The sequence below is a fragment of the Meriones unguiculatus genome, chromosome 4 (genome assembly GCF_030254825.1).
Source record: "Meriones unguiculatus strain TT.TT164.6M chromosome 4, Bangor_MerUng_6.1, whole genome shotgun sequence".
Classification (NCBI taxonomy): domain Eukaryota; kingdom Metazoa; phylum Chordata; class Mammalia; order Rodentia; family Muridae; genus Meriones; species Meriones unguiculatus.
Window position 1 is genome coordinate 60,031,165 of NC_083352.1, and position 21,674 is coordinate 60,052,838.

Below are 21,674 nucleotides of genomic sequence, written 5' to 3' on the forward strand. Positions count from 1 at the left end.
AAGTATGTGGTTTGAATAAGAATGTCCCCATAGGTTCATAGGTTTGAATGTTTCATCCACCATTGAAGGAACTTGTTGGGAAGGATGAGAAGGTGTGAGTTACTGTGGGGTGGAGTGGACTTTGATATTTCAAAAGACATGCCATGTCCAGAGTGCTCACTGCCTCCTGCGTGCTCTTCTTCCATGTGAACTCTCAGTGGACCCTGCTGCTTTGCCCTTGAACTGCCACTGGGGAAATGCTCTCTTATCTAAGTTGCCTTGGTTATGGAGAAAAGTATAAAAATAGGTTGTCTCTACCCTGTGTCCGAGTCAAGCCTTTTTGAGTATATCACAAAGCGTGCCCTCTCATGTCCTTTCACCTTGTCACTCCAGCTACACAAAAAACATATGTTCTTCTTTTCTAGTTTTAGCAGCTTCCTCCTTCTAGCCACTGGAAACAATTTTCCTCCAAAGTGATTATCATGAGGCATAACAGTGAGCCTACTGTAGGGAATTAATATTCTGTATGCTACATGATTATATCTCCATGAAAAACTTCAAATTGAATAAGCTTAAATCAGTTTATGGCATCATTTGTGTGCGCATGAGAAATATAACTTAATGCAAACTATAGATTTTTAATTTAGTTTCTGTATCATATCATACATTTATAAATGTAATCAGAAAATCTTAATCAGGGATGTTTAGAGTATTTCTTAAAACAAATTAAACTTCAAATTTTAAAAACAGACCCAGAAATACTGGTAATTTCCATTTGCTAAATTAGCACATTATGCTATTTCTCTTACTAAAAGTCATTGGTGGAAGCAGATATTACTGAGTTCAATGAAAGTGGCCACATCAAATTAAAAATCTGTTCATGTAATTTCTAGAAACAAATTAGCAGAATTCCTTCATCTTTTGTTTATTTGAATGTAACATAATGACTCCAGGGAACTATTAGCATTCTAAATATATTTCAAGTGTCATTTTCTAAAGGCAATAAATAAAATTTTCTCAGGAAAAAAATCTATTAATACAAACTTAAGTAATATTTTTTAATTTTATATGCTTATGTAATATTTTTTAAAATTTTATCTGCTTATGTCTCTAAAGGTAGAATAATTTCATAACTGTAACCATAGGCCCTAGAAATCTGGAAAGAATTCTTTAGTTCTATAAGAAGTAATGTTTATACACCTTTTTAAAACCTGAAGATAAGCAAAAAATCATCAAAAGTAAGTGAAAGAAACCTTAGGCAAAGTGAGGCTTGAGACCGAGCCTTACATGAATGAGTAGTTTATGATGTAATGACCAACAGGGAAGCTAAGTGTCAGCTGACACTGAGTCCAGAGTTTCTGAGCACATGCAGAGGCAGCTCCCTTCTCCACTCACATGTGCAGTTTTAAGTGATTGCATTTGTGAGTCTCTGCAGACCATATTCATATCACTTCATTCCCCTCTCCAAGCTTGACTCCCCGCCATGTACTATCCTTCAGTGTGTGAGGTGCTGTGCTTATCTGTCTTATGACTTGTCCTCTTCCTTTTGAAGTGAAACCCCACAAGAGCTGGCTCTTCTGCTGCTTTGCTCATTACAACTACACAATGCCTACAATAGCGCAGCAACTGTGCAGAAAACGCTTGTTGGGCGAATGAATGAGGGAGGCGATAAGTCTTATTTTCCTAAAAAGAACAAAGAGTAAGACGATGAATATTTTAAAGATTTGAATTAATATTTTTTTTCATTTAAAAAGAAAATATACATTAAGGCTTTATCACCTGGAAATTTTAATGGAAATTTGGTTTGTTTGGACGGAAGTCCTTGGTATTTCAGTTTTATTTGGAAAAAAAAAATCAGTTAATTTAGACAAGTTGTTTCTGAGTCAAAAATTTAGACAAGTTGTTTCTGAGTCAAAGTATTACTAAGCTTATGTATAGTGTTATGATAGCTAAGAGAACCAGAGGCACACCAAGTTTAATAATTAGACTAATTAATTACTTAAGTAGTTAAATTGGAGCTGTCTAAAGACAACTGAACCAATTAAAAAAAGAAATCAAGTATGTTAAAGGTAAATTCAGTTTTAAGTGTTGGAAGTGTATAACTGTTCAGACAGTTCCAAATATTATCCAGCATTTTCTTAAAAGTAGCTATTAGAAGTAAGTGTCTTGAGCTGGAGAGATGATTCGGCGGTTGAGAGCATGTGCTGGTTTTGCGGTGGATGTATCCCAGTAACAAAGTCAGGTAGCTCACATGTCCCTGGATCCAAGGGGATATGACATGTCTGGTCTCCATGGGCACCTGTACTTACACACACACAAACACACACACAGCACTCAAGTTAAAAATAGGACATTATATGTATATATACATATATATATTCCCATAACTATATAATAAAATCATGGGCAAACTTACATGCTTGAAAATTTCCAAGATTTTAAAACTATAAGTTTAATAATTGATTACACACAAGGTGAATTTTTGAAGTGTTCTGTTTAATTTATAAAATTTGTTTGTTTGTTTTATTGGAGAGTGAACCTACGATGTAAGGTAGACAAAACCACTAAGCTTTGGTGGCTGCCCTTACTCAGGCTTTTTCTCACCCTTAAGCAAGGTCTACCTCTAAAGGACTGCTGTCATTGGCCTCCTCAGGGGAGTATGCAGTTTGGGAGAGTGTGGAGGGCACTGGGTTTTGGCTCCACTGAACTGGCTTAGATTTGTTTTCTTAAGTGCCTTGACAGAAGAGATCTGGTCCCCTTAGGCAAAATGACCCAGTTTAGGAAAGCAGAGGGCACTAGCCTGCAGCCCATTCCCAAGACTGAAGGAAGGGGAGTAAGGGATCTGAAGGAAGACAGAGACCAAAGATGACTTACATCTCATACAGCACTGGAAAATCCTACAAATAAAACTTGTTGAGGAGACACCAAAATAGTTCCTACCCTACCAATAACAAACATTTTGATGATGTCATGCAAGTATAAATATTGAATGCTATATATCCATAGAGTATGCAATTAGAGAATTTCCTTTTGTAAATAGAAAATCCTTGTTGTATAAAAAGAGCAATTCAAGTGACAAGTCTTTAAAGGGATTTAACATCCTTCTCAAAAGAAGGGTCAGATTGAGGCTCTCACTATAACATCCTGTTTATAAATGGAGAATATTAGACTCTAGAAGAATTCTCTATCCTGGCTAGTTCCCAAATAATTGGGACAGAGAGATCATAATTTATTTTATAAGCTTAAAGCATACATTGGGCAGATATCACCCTCTAAGGAATTTTGCTGTCTCCTAGCTATACAGCCCAAGTTACTTGCCAATAAGTAGGCCTGTCTGGGCTGGATCAGCTCCATCACTCTGTCCTCATGGTCATGTGCCCATGGTCCATTCTCCCCATGGCAACTTCCTTCTCTCTGGCTTCCTGTCCTCCTGCTAAACTTTCTCTTTCCCCACCCTTTCTCCTGCCTTGTGGTCTCTGTCAGACCCCAAACCTGGAAATCTAAACCCCACCTTCCTCTCTTCCATCCCAGGCTCTCAGCAACTTTATTAGTCAATCAAGGATATTTGGTACACATGAGAATGTGCTCATCTGGGGTGTAACCAGATCTTGGGGGTCAGTAATTAACAATTAAACATAGCACCAGACCAACCCCCAACAGCATCCTCTCTCACCATGTGATCACTTGCTCACACACACAACTCCTCTCTCTGTTATAACTACACCTGCCATGGTGTGAGGCATCTAGACGACCACTTGCGGATTTAACTCTATGGTATTTGGATTTTCAGCCTCTAATACTGTGAGCTAAATGGACCTGCATACAACCCTCATGTAGTTTAGAGCTACATTTGCCACCTAAGAAGGTGTCTTATCTGGAACTACACTTCTCAGTCTCTCCTATTCCTGCATCTATGGATCATCATGACCAAGGTCTTCTCAAGTGAATGAGAGCAGAAAAAGTGTTGGTTAAGGCTGAAGTTACCAAGAAGGATTCAACCTCTAACCTCTTGTTCCTCAAGCTAGATACACAAGAATTCACAATCCAGATACTTCAAGGCTACACAGACATTGTCACCACAGAAGAAGAGGGCTGCTTTTCTGCATCACCATGTAGAAAGAGTCACAGCTCTATAAAAGAACCACAAGTGGCTACTTTGTGAACAATAAATGGTTTTTATTATAAAAAGCAGAGGAATTTATTATACTGTCTGTATACTTAAGCTAATTGGAAAGTTCAAAGATTTTTTTACTGAGTAGAATATTTAAAAGCAAAATTGCTTTAAAATAAAGATCATTAAATGTAAAGACATCAATCAACTAACTATTCTAAATACAACATGTCAAAGAATCTGTTCTTTCTAATTGGTCATTATTTTTGTCATGCTTAAGAAGTTTTAGAAAGGAGATAGAATACGCTAAATGAAAATATTGGTGTAGGAAATCATACCATTATGACTAACAGGTGCCTTTGCCATGCTGAACAAAGGTACATCTGGAAGCAATGAGATACTTAGCAAATTTCTGTTTTCATCAAGCCAGTCTGAAATATTAGAACATCTTTCATTTGCCCACAGCCATAATATAACAACATGAGTAACAGCTCAATCTAGAGGAAAACAAATCATTGTGCAAACTGTAAACCTAATTTGTTACAGATGTGTATACATCTTTGTACAGTATTTTAAGCCCTGAACACAAACAACTGTTAGTTCTTCACTAACTGCAGTAATTGTGTTACATGCATTTTGTCCTTTTAAATATTTTTCTCTGTCTAGTTGAAAGTCTCTCAAAATGACAGATGATTTGCTTGCCCTGGTGATGAAGATTAAGAACACAGAATACTGGGTTCAGTTTGAGATTTTGTATTTTCAGAACTATGTTGAAAGGATGGGGAATGCCTTGTCTCCATCTGCTCACTCCCTATGTATATGTTAAATAAAGACTGAATATATCCATGGTCCAGGCAGCATAAATGGCAAGGAGACATCCTTTCTAGAAGTTCAAAGCCTTTTTGTGATGTGATGGCTATTCCTGGTTGTTAACTTGACTACATCTGGGACTAACTAAAATCCAAAAATGGAGGGCATGCATAAGAGGGATTTTTGCTTAATTTGAAGTAGGAAAATCTGCTTCTAATCAGGATCTTTGAGATTAAAAAAACAGAGGCTTTTATTTTTGAATCTTGAGGTAGGAAAATGAACCTTTAATCTGAGCCATACCTTCTGCTGTAAGCCTATATTAGGCCATGAAAAAAAGAAAACTTTTGCTTACCCTTGCTAGAAAGTCCATTCCTTCACTAGCATTAGGGCCTACTTCTTCTGGATTCCAGGGCATAATTAGGACCAACTGAGACATCAGCCTCATGGACTAGCAACTACTGGAGTCTTAGACCTTCCATTCATAATCCACCACTGTTGGATTAGCTGGATGGATGTGTGTAAGTCATTCTAATAAATCCCTTTTCTGTGTATATAGAAAGAATGATTCTATAAGTTCTGTTACTCTAGAAAAGCCTGACTGATACATATGGCAACTCAGAAAGCCATTTTGTTGTTGTTGTTGTTGTTGTTGTTATCCCGAGATGACCTCAATGGACTATAAAATCATTAAAGCTACTAACAGGGTGTGTTAAATGCTGAGCAAAGCAACTGTAGACTCTTAAATAGTAAGCTGCCATCTACAGGGCTTACTTAACTGCAGAATTCCCTGAGAGCCATGTTTAACTTCGTAAACTATTATACAGTTGCTATGTGCCTCCACCTCAGCCAGAACTGCTATTTGCATGGAAACTAACAAAAAAAAAAAAAAAAAAAAAAAAAAACCTCTTTGCTTGTGATAACAACTAGAAATATTCAATGCAAAATTTAAAGATGACTGGCATAGTTTGATTTTCTGAGGGTGTTATAAAATATTCTGGCCAAAAGCAATTTGTGGAAGAAAGGATTTATTTCAGCTTGCAAGTTACAGGCTGTCATTGAGGGAAGCCAGGACAGGTTTTTCTGAGGCAGGAACTTGGAAGCAGGAACCAAAGCAGAGGCCATGGAACAACACTGCTTGGTGGCTTGCTTCCCAGCTCACATTCAGTGACTTTTCCTATGCACCCAGGCCTACTAGCTAAAGGACTGTGCTGCCCACAGTGTGCTGTGCCGCCCTACATGGCACTCACAGACACAGTCACAGGCTAGCCTGATGCAGGCTACGCTCAATCAAGGCTCTTTCTTCCCAAGTATGTCAAGTTGAACACCAAGATTAGCCATCACAGACATGCTATAAAAACTGGCTGATTTAGCTTCGTGGTGCTTTAGCCAGTTGTTGATTGCAGGTGTTGCCTGTAATCTCAGTACTTAGGAAGTAGAGACAGGAGGACTGTTACGAGTTGGAGATGATCCTGGACTAAATAGCAAACACCATGCCAAATTCAGGCTCAGAGTGGGCACTGTCTAAAAGAATAAACTACATAAAATCTGCTAAAATTAGGCATAACATTTCTGGACCAGACCTTAAGTGATATGCTAATTGCCGAGACCAGAACTCCTGATTACTAAGATACAAAAACACAAATAATAAACAAATGTTATTATTCCCTATGGTCATATTGGGGAAAATGGGGGAGAGGAGCATTTAGTAACTCCAATCCCAACTCAGAACCAGAAGTTCCAGGCAAAAATAAAATCTATTTGAAGCCACAAGAAAAGCTGCCAAGTGACAGATTTGTCACACTAAGATCCCAAAGAGAATGTTCTGAGAGGTTTAACTCAAGATCTGCCAGATCCAACATGATGACAGAAGCTGCAGTGTAAGTCTCGAGGAATAAACATTGTATGTTACATGCTGAGGGTCTTACCTTAGGAACCATGAGTAAACCAGAAATGAGGCCTCAGTTAGAACCTTCTCTGTTATGATATGAGATGACTCAGGATTCTGGATCACTTTTCTCATACAAAATATCTGAAAAACAATATAGGGACGGCTTCTTTTGTCTCACAGATTGAGGAATCCGAATTCAGGAAGCAGAAAGAGAGAGAGAGAGAGAGAGAGAGAGAGAGAGAGAGAGACCAGTATTGCTATCCCAATACAAGAACAATTACTATTGTGCTATTGTTCTCTTTTGATTCAGCCTCAGACCCCAAACAGGAAGGTGCTAATCATGGTTAGCTCTCCTCACCTCAGCAAGACTTTTTGGGAAGCACACTTAGAGAGACACACACCCACCTAGCTCAATCAATTTGGCAAGTCCCATCAATTTGGTAAGATCAAACATCATATGACTATGATTTATGAAATTAAGAAAAATATGGCCTATACAAAAAATACTTAACAAGCCAGGTACAGTGGCACAGGCCTGTAATCTCAGCTTTTATGGAGGCAGAGGCAGGTGGATCTCTGTGAGTTTGAGGCCCGCCTGGTCGACAGAGCAAGTCCAGGACAGCCAAGGCTATGCAGAAAAACCCTGTTTTGAAAAACCAAACCAAACCAAGCCAAAACACACACACACAAAATTAACTATATTAAGAACAAACTAATCAGGAGATCCAGATAATAGTTATCAGGCATTAATTTAGAAATAACTATCACTAATACATTCAATTCATTAAAGGGTCTTGACAGAAATGTGAACCCCAAAGAAGAAACAAAACTGAAAAATATTGCAAAACTGAAAAATATTGCAAGTTCAAGAACTCAGTGGATAGCTTTAACAACAGGTTAAGCGTAGTTGAAAAAAAAAAGCACATTGTACTATAGATGATATAAAAGCATACACAGAAGCGTGGGAGACATAAAACATAGAAAATATGAAAAGAAGGGTGGGAAGCAAAGCTCAGTGGGTAGAAGTGCTTGCTACTTGACATGAGGACCTGAGTTCAAATGCCCAGGATCCACAGAGAAAACTGGGCATGACTATAATTCTAGATCTAGGGTCTGGGAACAGGCAGATCTCAGGGGCTCACCAGCCAGCCTACTTGAAAGGGTATGGTCTGGTTTGGGGAGACACCTTACCTCAAGGGAATAAGGTAAAAAGGAATGAAAGACACCCTACAACTACCGGTGCTTTCTACATGTACATACATGTGTGTACCCACACACTCATGTGCATGTAGCATACACACACACACACACACACACACACACACACACCCCAACATAAAATGAGAGACATAACTGAGCACAAGAAACATGACATAATAAAATGGTCTATCAGAGAGGAAACTGGACCCTTAGCACAGAGGGAGGTGATGGATTGAAGCTCTATTTGTAACAATAATGCCTCAGGTACTTTCCACATTGTGGTCCCGCGCATGAAGCTGACAAAGATCACGAGACTTCGGCAGAAGAAGAGTATAGCAATTGTGGGGAAAAAGATCAGTGTGTCCTCTATTACAAGACCTCCTTTATAGAAGAAATGACTTTAGCAGAGCATTATGCTGGGGAGGGGGGACATTTCACTTCCTTCCTTCCAGTTTCTCTAGCTTACATAAGGAGCTGTAGGAAAGAAAAAAAAAAAAAAAACCAGCCTCAAAACACATCAGTGATAAGTAAAGGATGTGATTTATTCATAAAATGATTGGTAGGTAGCTCTTTCTAATACCTACATAATGCCAACAAAACCCCCCTATATTAACTCAAGGGGTAAACACAAATTAAATGGAATCCCAAGACAAACAGGGAAAGGAAAACACCAGAGACCAGGAAAATGGATCTTCTAGCGTTTACAGATGACCTCAGGCACAGCCAAACTTCTAGTCCTTCTAAAAATTCATTTACATGCTATTTCACATAAATACATAAAGTTTGGCTTTTAACAAGAACTGATTTAACACATACCAAAAGGCGAGGAAACCAGTGAGAAGAGACAAAACAAGCATCAGAGATAATTTAGATAGGCCTCTGATGCTGAAATCGTAAGAAGAGTAATTTGAAAACAGTAGACAATAAGCAGTAACTGGCAAGTAATATCCATAGGAGATGAAAGCTGTAAGAACAAATTACGCTGACAAGCTAGCAATCAGAAACACTAACAGCAACAAAGAATTCCATTGGTTTGGGCTTATCAGTAGGCTAGATGTGATCCATGAGCTTACAGATAATTGATAAACACTTCTCTACAGGATGAGCAAAGAGAATAAAAAACAAACAGTTATGGTGAGACAGTGTCAAAAGTTGGGAAGGATATTGTTGGGTTGAATGCCATGGAAAAGAGAGACTGGGACAGATCAAAATGGTTGATGTGTTATGATCAATGGTTCATTTGTGAAGCAATGGCAGAAATCACACGTCAAGAAAGCTCACAGAACACCAACACTCTTTTTATGTTCACTTAAGGAATACATGCGTGACAACCCAGCAAACTAGGAAGAAAATTTTACAACTACAGATCATTGAATGACTGGGCAGACTCCGAGGTTCTAGGACCAGAGCTGTGGTCCCCATGCTGCATTTTGTTTGTTTGTTTGGTATTATTTATTAATTTGCTTACATTTTTACTTTACATTGATGATGTTTATTTGTTTTTATTTTTTTCTTGTATGTATGTCCATGTACCACCACATGTGTGCCTGGTGCCCACAAATGCCAGAAGAGGGGATCAGATGCTGGGGGTTAGACTTACAAATGGTTGATCCTGGGGGTTAGAGATACATATAGATACAAACCACCACAGGGATGCTGGGAATTGAACCTTGCTCCTCTAGAAGAGCAGCTGGTGCTCTTAGATACTGAGCCATCTCTTCAGCCCCAGCATTTATTTATTTGTTTGATTGTTTGGTTCGGATTTTTCTTTTTTAAAATTTTATTTATTTTATTATTACAATTTATTAAATTTTTATCCCAGCTGTAGCCCCCCAGCCCCTCCCAATTCCACTCTTCCTCCCTCTTCTCTGTCCATGACTCTCCCCAAATCCACTCTTAGGGGAAGACCTCCTCCCCTTCCATCTGACCCTAGCCTATCAGGTCTCATCAGGACTGGCTGCACTGTCTTCCTCTGTGGCCTGGTAAGGCTGCTCCCCAATCAGAGGGAGGTGAAAAAAAAGCAGGCCACTGAGTTGATGTCAGAGACAGGCCCTGTTCCCATTACTAGGGAACCCTCTTGGACACTGAGCTGCTAAGGGCTACATCTGTGCAGGGGTTCTAGATTATCTCCATGCATGGTCCTTGGTTGGAGTATTAGTCTCAAAACAGAACCATGGGACTCAGATTTTTTGGTTCTGTTGTTCTCCTTGTGGAGCTCCTGTCCCCTCCAGGTCTTTCTATCTCCCCCTCCTTTCATAAGATTCTGTGCATTCTGCCAAAGTTTGGCTGTGAGTCTCAGCCTCTGCTTTAATACCCTGCTGGGAAGAGTCTTTCAGGGGTCTTCTGTGTTAGGCTCCTGTCCTGTTTCCTGTTTTCTCACTCTTCTGATGTCCATCTGTTTGGATTTCTGAATGAGGATTGAACATCTTACCAAGGGTCCTCTTCCATGCTTAGCTTCTTTAGCTGTACAAATTTTAGTATATTTATCTCTTAATATATATATGTCTAATATCCACATACAAGTGAGCATATACCATATGTGTCTTCCTGCTTCTGGGATACCTCCCTCAGGATGATTTTTCTAGTTCCCACCATTTGCTTGCAAATTTCATGATTTCCTTGTTTTTAATTGCTAAATAGTATTCCAATGTTTACAGATTCTGGCTATTATGAGTAAAGCTGCTATGAACATAATTGAGCATATGTCCTTGTTGTGTACCTGAGCATACTTTGGATATAGGCCTAGGAGTGATATAGCTGGATCTTGACGTAGCACTGTATCTCATTTGTCTGAGAAATCGACAGATTGATTTCCAAAGAGGTTGTACAACTTTACATTCCCACCAGCAATGGAGGAAGGTTCCCCTTTCTCTACATCCTCTCCAGCATGTGTTGTCACTTGAATTTTTGATCTTAGCCATTCTGATGGGTGTAAGGTGAAATCTGAGGGGCGTTTTGACTTGCATTTCCCTGATGACTAAGGACACTGAGCATTTCTTTAGGTGTTTCTCTGCCATTCTATATTCCTCTACAGAGAATTCTCTGTTTAGCTCTGTTTGGTAATGTACCCCATTTTTTAATTGGATTGTTTGATTTGTTACTGTTTAACTTCTTGAGTTCTTTATATATTCTGGATATTAACCCTCTGTCAGATACAGGGTTGGTGAAGATCCTTTCCCAGTCTGTAGGCTGTCATTTTGTTCTGACGGCAGTGTCCTATGCTTTACAGAAGTTTTCAGTTTCATGAGGTCCCATTTATTGATTGTTGCTCTTAGAGCCTATGCTGTTGGTGTTCTGTTCAGGAAGTTGTCTCCTGTGCCAATGAGTTCTAGGCTCTTCCCCACTTTTCCTTCTAACCAAATTAGTGTGTCTGGTTTTATGTTGAGGACTTTGACCCACTTTAATTTGTGCAGGGTGATAAGTATGGATCTATTTGCATTTTTCTACATGTAGACATCCAGTTGGACCAACACCATTTGTTGAAGATGCTGTCTTTTTTCCATTGAATGGTTTTGGCTTCTTTGTCAAAAATCAAGTATTTATAGGTGTGTAGGTTTATTTCTGGGTCTTCTATTTGATTCCATTGACCTTCCTTTCTGTTCCTATGCCAATACCATGTGGTTTTTATTACTATTGCTCTATAGTACAGCTTGAGGTCAGGGATGGAGATACCTTCAGATGATCTGTTGTTGTATAGGATTGTTTTGGAGATTCTGGGTTTTTTGTTTCTCCATATGAACCTGAGAATCTTTCTTTCAAGGTCTGTAAAGGATTGTGTTGGTAATTTGATGGGAATGGCATTGGATCTGTATATTGCTTTTGGAAGGATGGCCATTTTCACCATGTTAATCCTACCATCCATGAGCATGGGAGATCTTTCCATCTTCTGATATCTTCTTCAATTTCTTTCTTCAAAGACTTGAAGTTTTTTTTTTTGTTTGTTTGTTTTGTTTTGTTTTGTTTTTCAAACAGGTCTTTTACTTGCTTGGTTAGAGTCACACCAAGGTATTTTATGCTATTAGTGGCTATTGTGAAGGGTGTTGTTTCCCTGATTTCTTTCTAGGCCCTTTTGTCTCTGGTATACAGGGGCCTACTGGTTTTGTTTGTTTGTTAATTTGTATCCAACCATTTTGCTGAAAGTGTTTGTCAGCTGATTCTCTGGTAAAATTTTTGGGTCATTCATTTATACTATCATATCATCTGCAAATAGTGATACTTTGACTTCTTCTTTTCTGATTTGTATCCCCTTGATCTCCTTTAGTTGTCTTATTGCTCTAGGTAGGACTTCAAGTACTATTGTGAAGAGATACAGAGAGAGTGGGCAGCCTTGCCTTGTCCCTGATTTCAATGAGATTGATTTAAGCTTCTCTCCATTTAGTTTTATGTTGACTATATGCTTGCTGTATATTGTCTTTACTAAATTTCAATATGTGCCTTGCATCCCTGAACTCTCCAAGACTTTAAACATGAATGGGTGTTGGATTTTGTCAAATGCTTTTCAGCATCTAAGGAGATAACGATGTTATTTTTCTCCTTCAGTTTGTTTATATGGTGGATTACATTGATGGATTTCCACATATTGAACAACCCCTGTATGCCTGGGATGAAGCCTCCTTGGTTATGGTGGATGATACCTTTTATGTGATTTTGTATTGGGTTTGCAAGTACTTTATTGAGTATTTTTGCATCAATGTTCATAAGAAAGACAGGTCTGAAATTCTCTTTCTTTGTTGGGTCTTTGTGTGGTTTAGATACCAAGGTGACTATGGCTTCATAGAATGAGTTTGGTAGTGTTCCTTCTGTTTCTATTTTGTGGAATAGTTTGAAGAGAACTGGAGTTAGCTCTTCTTTGAGGGTCTGGTAGAATTCTGCACTGAAACCATCTGGCCCTGGGCTTTTTTTGGAAGGGGGACTTTTGATGACTGCTTCTATTTCCTTCAGACACATCTCTCTTATGAACACTGATGCAAAATACTCAATAAAATACTTGCAAACCAAATACAAAAACACTTCAAAGATATCATCCACCATAACCAAGTAGACTTCATCCCAGGCATACAGGGGTGGTTCAATATATGGAAATCCATCATTGTAATCCACCATATAAACAAACTGAAGGAAAAAAAAAAAACACATCATCATCTCTTTAGAAACTGAAAAGCATTTGACAAAATCCAATATCCATTCACTTGCAAGCAAATGGTGGGAACTAGAAAAGATCATCCTGAGTGAGGTATCCCAGAAGCAGAAAGACACACATAGTATATGCTCACTTATATGTGGATATTAGACATATATTAAGAGATAAACATACTAAAATCTGTACAGCTAAAGAAGCTAAGCAAGAAGGAGGACCCTGGCTAAGATGATCAATCCTCACTCAGAAAGACAAATGAGATGGACATTAGAAGAAGGGGAAAACAGGAAAACACAGAGGACCTCTGAAAGACTCTTCACAGCAGGGTATCAAAACAGATGCTTTGACTCATAACCAAACTTTGGGCAGAGTGCAGGGAATCTTATGCAAGAAGGGGGAGATATTAAGACCTGGAAGAGACAGGAGCTCCACAAGGAGAACAACAGAGAGAAAATATCTGGGCACAACGGTCTTTTCTGAGACTGATACTCCAACCAAGGCCCATGCATGGAGATAATCTTGAGCCCCTGCTCGGATGTAGCCGATGGCAGCTCAGTATCAAGTGGCTTCCCTTGAATGGGAAACAGGGACAATCTCTGACATGCACTCAGTGGCTGGCTCCCTATCACCTCCCTCTGATTGAGGAGCAGCCTTGCCAGGCCACAGAGGAGGACAATGCAGCCAGTCCTGATGAGACCTGATAAGCTAGGGTCAGATGGAAGGAGAAGAGGACCTCCCTTATCAGTGGACTTGGAGGAGGGTGTGGGAGGAAATGAGGGAGGGAAAGTGAGAATAGGAGGGAAAGAAGTAGGGTGCTTCAGCTGGGATACAAAATGAATAAACTGTAATTAATATTAAAAAATAAAAATTTAATAAAAAACGAATATTTTTGTGTGGTTTGCTTTACATTGTTTTGTTTTTGGCAGGGTCTTGCTATGTACCTGAGACTAGCCTTGAACTTATCATCCTTCTGCCTCAGCCTCTTGAGTCACTGGAATTGTAGGAATGAAACTGCCCAGCTCAACTCTTAGAAATGTTTTTAAGCCAACCACTTCATGAAGAAATTGACTGTATAGTTGAAACATGCATGAAATTTATGAAATCTCCATGTCTTAATGTGATCCTTCCCAGGTAAAAGGTGAAAATGGCTATTGGTAGGAGGGTACTGCATTTGTATGAAGTCTCCAGGATTTAGGAGAATGGAGAAGTGGTTAGCGAAATGGTTCAGTGGGAAGGCGCGTGCTGTCAAGCCTGATGATCTGATCTGGTCTTTGGAACTCACATGGGGGAAGGAGAGAACTCTTCTGACCTTCACACAAGATCTGTGGCATGGGCACATGACAAGCATGCACATACTCACATCAGGCCTGCACACACGGTAAATAGCAACAAATGAATTTTAAAAGTACAAGAAGTGAGTTAATCACAGAATTTCAGGAGAAAAAATAACCCTGTAGAAATGCTGTCATCTGATTTCATCAGACACAAGATTGTATGGGGTAATGAAACTTCAGGCTTAATTAGGCCCAAGTATCTTTCTTCTCTCTGTCATTCAGTTATTATTTTCCCAGTTATACTTGCACTACTAATCTACTGATGGGCATCATAATTTAATTCTTAGAATAAGGTATGAATAACCTTGACATATTTGATTTTTAGATGCAAGAGGAAAATACAATGTTTCCTATAAGGACTTTGATTCAATCACCAGAAAATCTCAATAAAACACAGTGAAAATAATTTTCTCCCATTCAGCAAACAAACCATGAAACATCTGTTTTGATAGCATCTTTCCCGGATTGGAAATGGTGCCAGCTGCTACATTTGCTATTTTGTGAAACCATTCAACTATTGATTGACCTCTGTTTAACTCTCATGTGGCTTTATGTTTTGCTTGAAAAAGGAAAATCAATTTAGTAATCCCAAAACTGAATTACAGGCAACACATGGGAACACTCATATTATTCAGCAAACTGCTATTTAGAAAAGGGGATTAACCCCAGATAACTGAAAATGAACAACAAAAAACAAACAAACAAACAAATCAAAGGTCCTGCATGAATTATCATGTGTCCACCTTGTGTGGCTAAATCCAGATGCACTGTCATCTTTTTTGGTGACTCTTCCTCCTACTACTGTCTCATTCAGATGAATAAAGGTGAGACAGGCAAGTGGCACCCAGGCTCACAACTGCAAGCCCCAGATAAAGGATTCTCCAGTGTCTGTAAAGCAAAATGTATGAAACAGAATTAGCCAAGGTAGTGACATGAAAAGAGGAGCAAGGCAGCCTAGTTTTGTAGGTAGTTGTTGAAGATTACAGACCCAAATACAACAAAAAGTCCTTTAGGGAACCTGTATTCAGCTCAGAGACTGCCCAGGTTTTACAATGAGCCCATCAACCTAATCTGAGGTAAGAAACTAAAATCCAAGTCTTTTTAATACTTGGTTTTTCTTGACCCTTGGAACTTTTTAATGAGGTCTCCCTCTTTCTGGCAGGGTTTCTGATCTGTGGGTCCCACTGAACACATCAGACTCCACTATGAGCATTCTCTACTCCACAACTAATAAACTGTACTCCACAACCCAGCCTCTGTTGTTCTACGGATTGAAGCTTAGTTATCATTGACTACACAGCTAATATCCACATGTAAGCAATTACATACCATATTTGTTTGTTCTGGAGTAGGAATGTAAGTACAACATTTTCTTTATCTATTCATATGTTGAAGGACAGCAAGGTTCTTTCCAGTTTCTGGCTATTGTGAATACAGCAGTAATAAACATGGTTCAGCAAATGTCTCTGTGGTGAGAAGAAGCATAACAACCTTTGGGTATATGCCCAAGAATGGTAGAGCTGGGTCTTGAAAAAGATTGATCTTCCTGAGAAACTGCCACATTGATTTCCATAGTAGCTGTACAACTTTGCACTCTCACCAGCAATGGATGAGTTTCCCTATGCCACATCCTCATCAGCATGAGCTGTCACTTGTTTGATAGATCTTAGCCATTCTAGCAGGTGTAAAACAAAAATCTCAAAGTAATTTTGATTTGCATTTTTCCTGATAGCCAATGAAGTTGAACACTTCTTTAACTGTTTCACAGCTTAGAGAGACTTCTATGTTTAGATCTGTACTTCATTTTAAACAGGGCTTTTAAAATATCTAGTTTATTGAGTTCTTTATATGTTTTGGATATTAGCTCTCTATTCAATGTGTAGTTAGGAAAAATCTTTTCCCATTTCCTAATATAGATCTAAATAAAATTGCCAAATGAAGGGGAAGACAGAGCTCCAAATTGCCATCTCTTATCAACAAATGAAACTTCCAGTACTGAGATTGGGGTACATTTAATTGAGTTGTTAGCCAAGCAACCCAGGGTGTTGCCAAAACTATACACTAACTGACTGCAAGGCCCCATTACTTAAGACAACATTTACACAACCCACTGAACATGGAGACAATGAGTTGGTGCCAATATAAAGCCTTCACATCACCCCCTATGTACTAGTGTCTTTGGTACAGAAATTTACTCTGCAGGCTACCAAAATAGAAATGTAAACACCAAGCCAACCACAAACCCTTTGATCTACACTGGTGTCCTGCCTTCAAGATATGCTAGCTAAATGGTGGCACAACACTTTTGAGAGTAACCAACCAATATCTGATTTTAACTTAAGACCCTTTCCCAACACTGCTTGGATGACCAAGAACCAAAGACTAGATAGCCCAGGGGCCTGGGGTACAACCAAAAACTTCTGCTAAAAATAAAAAATAAAAATAAAATAAAATGACTCCTAATGATATTCTGCTATACTCCTAGACCAGTGTCTTGCTCAGCCCTCAGAGAAGCTTTGACTAAATGACCAAATTTGAACAAATGTAAAGACAGTCAGATATTAAACAAAGTGAGAGATCTTGGAACACTCAGACCTAAATGGGATGTCTCTATCAAATCCCTCCCCTCAGGGCTCAGGGAATCTTGTGGAAGCAGAGGTAGAAAGAGTGTAACAGCTAGAGGGAATGGAAGACACCAAGAAAACAAGATCTTGTATATCAAAGCTCCTGTGAACTGATACAGCATGCACAGGGCCTTCAAGAGTCTGCAGCAGGTCCTCCGTGTTTGTCATGGCTTCCAGTTCAGTATTTTTATGGTATTCTTGAATGTTAACAAATGGATTGTTGATTCTTGTGCTTTCTCCTGGTTCTTTCCCTTCTGTTTGTTTGTATTGTCCAATTCTAAAGGGTTGGTTTTTGTTTTATCATTACATATATTATATTATTAAAATACTAAAAGAACAAAAGAATATTTGATCCTAAAGGTATTTTGCAACTCATTTCTGGAAGCCAGGAGCTATTTATTGCTTCTCAATACGCTCTGCAGAATTTTACTTTTCTGTCCTCGCAGTGGTCAGATGATTAATTCTGAAGGAGAAACCCTCCACAATACTGCTGACATGTGTAGGGGGTAAAAAAGCAACTTCGATATAGTTCCTGTTCTGGATGTCAACTTGACCCAGGCTGGAGTCATGTTGAAGAAGTTCCATTTCTATTGAGAAAATGTTTCAATAAAATTAGACTATAGGCAGGCCCGTAGGGCAAATTTATCATCCATCCATCCATCCATCATCTATCTATATTCATTTTTGGTTTTTCAATAGTGGGTTTCTCTGTATGGGCCTACCTGCCCTGAAACTCACTCTGTAGACCTGGCTGGCCATAAAATCATAAAGATTGGACCACCTCTGACTTCCGAATGTGGGATTGGAGGTGTGGAGCACTACAGCCTGGAAGGGCAGAACATTTTTTTAATTAGTGATTAATTAATTGATGTGGGAGGGCCCAGCCCATTGTGGGTAGGGGCACATCTGGGCAGGTGATCCTGGGTTCTGTTTTTGTCCTAAAAATAAAAAAGCTGGCTGAGCAAGTTATGGGGAACAAACCAGTAAGCAGCACCCCTCCATGGCCTCTGCATCTTCTCCTGCCTCCAGGTTTCCACCCTATTGAGTTCCTGTCCTGACCTCCTTCAATGATGGAATTGTACATCAAATAAACTCTTTTCTCCCCAACTTGCTTTGGTCATGGTGTTTCATCACAGCCATAGGAACCCTAACTAAGACAGTGCCCAAAGGACAAATAGACCTGAAACATTAACACAAAACTGAGATGAAAATTGGGGTTAATTTTACAAAGAAGTTCCAAGAAGAATAAAACATGAAAAAAAAAAAAAAAAAACAATCTCAACACTTGAGAAATGGAGGCAAAGGGGTCTAGAGTTTAAGGCCAGCCTGACCTGCAGAGGAGACTACAAAGCATTATTTGTGTTCAGCATGTCACAGAATCCTTTAACCTGAAACCCTAAGTCTATTGCAAACTGACTTGCAGGAAGAGTATAACCACTCTTCCATCCCTCCCTTGCTCCCTTCATAGTAGCTAATCTGGGATAGGTTTTAGGCATTGTGCTGGTTTGTTTAAGAATGGCCCTTATAGGCACAAATATTTGAATGCTTATTCACCCTGACATTATCTGAAAGGATTAAAAGAATTAAGAGGTATGGTCTTGTTGGAGGAATTGTTTCACTGAGGGGGGGCTTTGAGGTTTCAAAGGCCCATGCCAACAAAGTGACTAAACTGTAATTATTATGAAAAAGAAAAAAATGCCAAGTCTAGTCTCTCTCTCTCTCTCTCTCTCTCTCTCCCTGTGGCTCAGGATACAGCTCTCTCAAATATGTTGCTAGCAGTACGCCTGCCTGCTATTCCTGCTGCTGTGTTGTTGTGTTTTCCACCATAATGATAACAGACTAAGCCTCTGAAGTTGTAATCAAGGCCCAATTAAATGCTTTCTTTTATAAGTGTTGGCTTGGTCATGGCAATAGAATGGTACTAAACCAGACAGGAAGTAGGTCCCTGTGGGACTGGGCTCATCAGGATCATACCCTAGTGAGGCATTGGAGTTGGGGACTGGGAATGGATTTGGATAGAATATATTTTGTCATGTGCTAAGCAGGCAAATACTGTCTCTGGTGTGGGGAACTTTTTGTACCAGTTTGTGTCTTGGCTTGAATTGCCTTCTACGCTCAAAGAGGCATGCTGCTGGTGAGTTTGTGGAGTCTTAAGAGTATGGCAGGATGGCTCCTGTGTTTTGATTAGCAGATGATAGACAGGTCTGAGACCTATGCTTATGTGTTCATGTGTGCCTATCATTTGCAATGTGGAGGACTATGCTTATGTAACCGTGCATGCCTGTTATTTGAAATGTGGAGGACTGATGGCATATAAAAAGCAGCTTTCTACAAATATATGAATAAAATCTGCTGAGACATTGGTATGCAACAATAATAATTAAAGAAGAGACTATCCACTAGAGATGGGGGACATGGGAGGAAATGGAGGGAGGGTAGCTGGGAAGGGATGGAAGGAGAAAAGGGAGAGGGCAGAACATTAGGACATTTTCTTTTAATTAAAATATATTTAAAAAATACACTGGTGATGAGACTGTTTCTCCAGCCAAGGACCATGTATGGATATAACCTAGAACCCCTGCTTGGATGTAGCTCATGGTATCTCGCTATCCAAGTCGGTTCCCTAGTAAGAGGAACAAGGACTGTTTCTGACATGAATTCAATGGTGGGCTCTTTGACCTCCTCTCCCCAACCCCCGCCCCGAGGGAGGAGCAGCCTTGCTAGGCCACAAAGGAGGACATTGCAGCCAGTCCTGAGGACACCTGATAAGCTAGGGTCAGATGAAAGGGGAGGAAGACCTCTCCTATCAGTGGACTTGGAAAGGGACAGGGGGGAGATGAGGGAGGGAGGGAGGATTGGGGGAGAATGACAGAGGGGGCTACAGCTGGGATACAAAGTAAATAACCTGTGATTAGTATAAAGAAATAAAAATTATAAAAAAAGGAAAAAAAAACAACTTAGTGGTGAATAAAGAAAGATAAAATCCAAAAGAAAGAAAGAAAGAAAAAAAAAGACAGGAAAAGAAAAGAAAAAGAAAGAAAAGATCAGCTGTATGTTTTCCTCCACCATCCCATTAAACTGGCCTTAGGGAGTAATCGTTCTGTCTTACTTTGTGTGTGCATATGTATGTGTGTATGGAGGCTGGGGGTCGGTGCTGAGTGTCTCCCTCGGTGGTTCTCCCCCTAAGTTTTTAAAACAGAGTCTCTCACTGAATCCAGGGCTAAACTGGCTGGCCTTGGAGGTCCACAGATCTACCTGTCTCAGATTTCCTGGTACTGGGATTACAGGCATGTAACTTTGCATCTGGTATCAACACTCATGTCCTTATGCTTGTGTGGCAAGCACTTTACTGGTGCTATCTCCCAGATCCAATCCCTCATACTTTTCTCTTTTGTGTTGTTTTGGGTAGGCAATCATATTTAATGGAGTTTGAGAAAATGTAGGATTTTAATCCAGCAACATGGCTACTCTGGAGGGAATACGGACACATGCTTAGTATACACCTTCAATCCCAAACAATGAAAGTAATGTTGGTTGTTAGAAGGAAGCAGCCATGTGTGAAAGTAATGTCTAATTGGGAGGAAGACAATGTGATGAATCAGAGAAAGCTTTAACAGAACAGAATATGCCCAACTCTCACAAGAACAGAAAGGAAGGAGAGGTTACTTAAAAGGGAGAAACAGAGAGAGAGAGAGAGAGAGAGAGAGAGAGAGAGAGAGAAAGTAGTTTTACCAGGACAGTTTTACAGAGACAGGTTGCGAAAAGGACAAGCAAGACACCGGTGAAGACAGAATGAAAAGGAGCCAGTAGATTAGAACAAATTGCTAGAGTTGGAATGAGGGCAAGCAAAGCAATTCAGTCAGAGGCTGAAAGAGAAGCCTGAGTGAATTAGTCAGCTGGGAGAGGCATTTGAGCCAGAACAGTTGAGTTGAACCTGCCAGCCAGAGTTCAGAAAGAACTAAAAAGGGTGAGCTTATTCAGCATTACGTATTAGAGGTAAAAACATTCTAGGCCTAGATTAGATAGTATGGAGGCTAGAAGCTTCCAGGACTAGGCCTAGCTTAGCAGATGAGGCAGTAAACCTCCAAGACAAAAATTACCTCAGGCAAATAAAAGATACTTTTGGAATAAAATGAATGATACTAACATTTAAAGAAAAAAAAAATAAGTTGGTGACTTGATCATTGACTTTCCAGTGCACTGGACATTTTGGAAACTACCTTGCTTCCATGGGACATTTACTTGAAATTCAGTAAATGTGACGCTTCTTCAGCATGGGACATTTGTGAGAATCAGAGGCAGCAAGGATCACACTGGACGACAAGTGTAATAACAATGACAGTTGACCATATGAGTGTCCACTGGAAACCAGGGCCTTTGATCATAAGGGAAACACCTGACAGTGTCTGAGTGGGATTACAAAACCTTGAAACGTCATCATCCAGCATGGTAGCTGCCTCAGGAAAATATGATTTGGGGTCTGGATAGGTTTATCTACTGAACTTAGTCTGTTTATACCTTACCTGGAGGAACATGTTAATTGAAACTAATCAATATTAAATAGCAGTTAATTGGTTTTGGTTTCACCCAC

General features: G+C 39.5%; 1 long non-coding RNA gene across 1 annotated transcript in view; it reads right to left on the reverse strand.

Moving 5' to 3' along the window:
• Positions 1 to 1,991: 1,991 nt before the first annotated feature.
• Positions 1,992 to 21,674, reverse strand: part of LOC132653640 (uncharacterized) — a 30,649-nt gene continuing 10,966 nt past the window's right edge. The window contains exons 3-4 of the long non-coding RNA XR_009591401.1: positions 6,826 to 6,929; positions 1,992 to 2,278 (exon numbers count right to left, since the gene is read on the reverse strand). This is a non-coding gene — a long non-coding RNA (uncharacterized LOC132653640). The remainder of the gene's footprint in view (positions 2,279 to 6,825; positions 6,930 to 21,674) is intronic.